The 3,126-nt window shown below is 37.4% G+C and overlaps 1 long non-coding RNA gene across 1 annotated transcript in view; it reads left to right on the top strand.

Annotated features, from left to right (window-relative positions):
* LOC107744530 (uncharacterized) overlaps nucleotides 1-1,670 on the top strand; it is a 10,899-nt gene extending 9,229 nt beyond the window's left edge. The window contains exon 3 of the long non-coding RNA XR_001640487.1: nucleotides 1,600-1,670. This is a non-coding gene — a long non-coding RNA (uncharacterized LOC107744530). The remainder of the gene's footprint in view (nucleotides 1-1,599) is intronic.
* The last annotated feature ends 1,456 nt before the right edge of the window (nucleotides 1,671-3,126 follow it).

Here is a 3,126-nt window from a genome sequence, read left to right as displayed (position 1 = left end):
AGCAAATGGCTGCAATATAACAAAGAGTGAAAAATTTAAGGGGGTCTGAATACTTTCAGTACCCACTGTATATATATATATATATATATATATTTTTTGTCCAAATGCTTGTAACTTCAGAAAAGCTCAACAATTTGCTGCAATTACCCCTGCAACACCCCTTGTTTGATTCCAGTGGTCCAAGCAGGTTTCTCATGTACTGATTTTATGTGAATACTTATAATCCTACAGCTCTGCTCTAGTGTGCACTGATGATTTTAACATGCTATTCCAATTGTCCCAATTTGCACAAGTGTGAACAGCTCACAGCTTTGTGCTTGACCCTCAACACCAGAGCCACTGTTACCTCTGCTAATGTCTGCAGGCTCTGCGCTGTCACGAGTGAGTCACGTTAAAAGCGTCTCTAAGTGAATGTGATTGCTCCGGCTCTCTAAACCCAGTATGGACAGGAATTTTGGATGAGGCCGCTGGATGATATTTATAGAAACCCACAATAGTAGGAACGATGCTCAAGTTGAGCCAAAAGTTGACATTGGTCTTGACCTTGCTCACTGTGCACCTGTGCTTTTTGGCATGGCTAACAGACTTACTAATCTATTGATGGGGCTCATGAAATGTTCACAGAAATGAACATTCTGGCATAATTTACTCACGCTCATGTCTATGGAACCTCTAAGGGGACATGTTGATAGAAAAATTGTATTTCAATGCTTTTGTGTTCGCTCGCAAAACATTTGCTTGTAAAGTTTCTTGGGGAACGCAAATGTTTTGCTCAAGAATGCAAGGTTCCTCATGGAAGTGGAGAAGTTTTGCAAGAAAATCCCAAAGTATTGAAATATATATTTATTCCTCTTACCTCAGATTAATTCCACTACAAATGTTTTGTTAATTGAATGAAAAGTCCTCCCATTTTTTTTGTTTTTTGTTTTTTTTTAACAATCTTTGCATCCCTTTAGGGGCTAAATACATATTTCTCAGAAGCCTGACTGAAGTTCTTCTGTGAAGCACAAAATGAGAAATTTATAGTATGTTCAAGCTGCTCTTTGCCATAGAAGGCAAATGGTGTCCAAGGATGTTAAACAAATGTTTAAAGCAAGATTTCAGTGAATAACAACTGTGTTTTTCAATTCAAACAAATCTATTTTATATCTTCATAAGACTTAAAATATAGCACACAAGCATGAAGTACTTTTATGATACTTTTATGATGATTTATAATGTTTTTGGTCCTTTTGGGAGTTCTTGGTTCCCATCCACATTCATTGTATGAAAGAGAGAAATTCAGATATTCTGATAAAATTCTCCTTCAAATGTTTCACTCAATAAAGTAAGGCATACAGGGTTGTAACAACTTAAAGGTGAGTAAATGACAATTGTAAATGGGAAATTTATTTTTTGGGTGAAATAATCCTTTTTTTTCTCTCTTGGTAGCATAAATGCTGGAATGCCAGCCTCATTTATACTATACATTTATTATTTTATATATTTTTGCTTTGTTATTAATCTAAAAATGCAACAGAGGTATTACATATTTCAGCATAAATACCTGCATTATTTAAATAGATTCCCTCAATGACATCACTATTCCGTTATTCTCAGATATTCAGGAATGCTACGAGGTTACTCTGCAAATGAATGCAGCGCAAAATGGAGTTAAAGACCGCATCTCTGTGGACACATGGGAGGTAAGAGCTCTAGAGAAAGGGCAGCTATATTTTACTCACCCTTATGTTTTCCAAACCCTTATATCTTTGTTATCCTTCATGAATCTGACTGATCTGGTTCTCAAGTTTAGCTCACTGACAGGTGAAGCAGTTAACAGCTCACAAATAGGAAGATTATCAGTGAATATCTTGTGAATATCTTGTGAATCTCCAGTGAATAATTTGACCTGTTATTCGCACAAAGCTGTCATATGGTTTCAGAAATGTAGATGAATCCTATTGACCATATTTTATGATACTTTTGTAGTGCATTTATATCTGTCCCTAGTACTTTTCTTTGTCACCAATAACAGCGATTAGCACAGACAAAGGTTTAGAAACAACAAAGGAGAGGGAAGTTTACAGAGGAGTGCTGGACAAAAATAGAAAAAATAGGGAAAGAATGAAAGAGAGAGCATGTGGAAGTTACAGACACTACAGAACATTAGTCATATCTAGAAAGCACTGCAGTGGTAACACCAAGTGCTCCTCGGTGGACTGTGTGATGATGTCCCCAGGACCTTTCGTTACAAGTGTCTGCAATCATGTGACTATGCAAAGTATTTATAGGGAGAGTACAGAAAATAACCTCAACTTCTGTCTGGATTCTGTTAAAAGCAACTGCAGTGAGGGAGGATCACTCTGTGGTCTCTCTGAGGGTTCACACAAACATACAATCGGGTTTGACTAAAATAGTGTCTGTTCGTCCAGTAAAGGAGCACCCTGTGACTGATGTTTATAAAAGATTATAGAATGAAGTTTGCCATCATCTCAATGGTTTCAGACAATCCAAAATCAGGGGGATTCTGGGGGAAATTCTGTGGAATTATTAAATCTCTCACCTCTTTCGTCACTATCTGACTTCATCCAAAAAAAACGCCATCCTTTCTCTGCCTAGCTTGTACTTATTTGAACAATGCTTGAAACTTGGTATGACGAGCACTTCCCGTGTCTATTTGCCTCTTTAAGATCTCCGGCTCTCTAAACCCAGTATGGACAGGAATTTTGGATGAGGCCGCTGGATGATATTTATAGAAACCCACAATAGTAGGAACGATGCTCAAGTTGAGCCAAAAGTTGACATTGGTCTTGACCTTGCTCACTGTGCACCTGTGCTTTTTGGCATGGCTAACAGACTTACTAATCTATTGATGGGGCTCATGAAATGTTCACAGAAATGAACATTCTGGCATAATTTACTCACGCTCATGTCTATGGAACCTCTAAGGGGACATGTTGATAGAAAAATTGTATTTCAATGCTTTTGTGTTCGCTCGCAAAACATTTGCTTGTAAAGTTTCTTGGGGAACGCAAATGTTTTGCTCAAGAATGCAAGGTTCCTCATGGAAGTGGAGAAGTTTTGCAAGAAAATCCCAAAGTATTGAAATATATATTTATTCCTCTTACCTCAGATTAATTCCAC

This window comes from Sinocyclocheilus rhinocerous, unplaced genomic scaffold (genome assembly GCF_001515625.1).
Source record: "Sinocyclocheilus rhinocerous isolate Xijiao unplaced genomic scaffold, SAMN03320098_v1.1 scaffold557, whole genome shotgun sequence".
Lineage (NCBI taxonomy): Eukaryota > Metazoa > Chordata > Actinopteri > Cypriniformes > Cyprinidae > Sinocyclocheilus > Sinocyclocheilus rhinocerous.
This window is presented reverse-complemented; position numbering and strand designations above follow the sequence as displayed.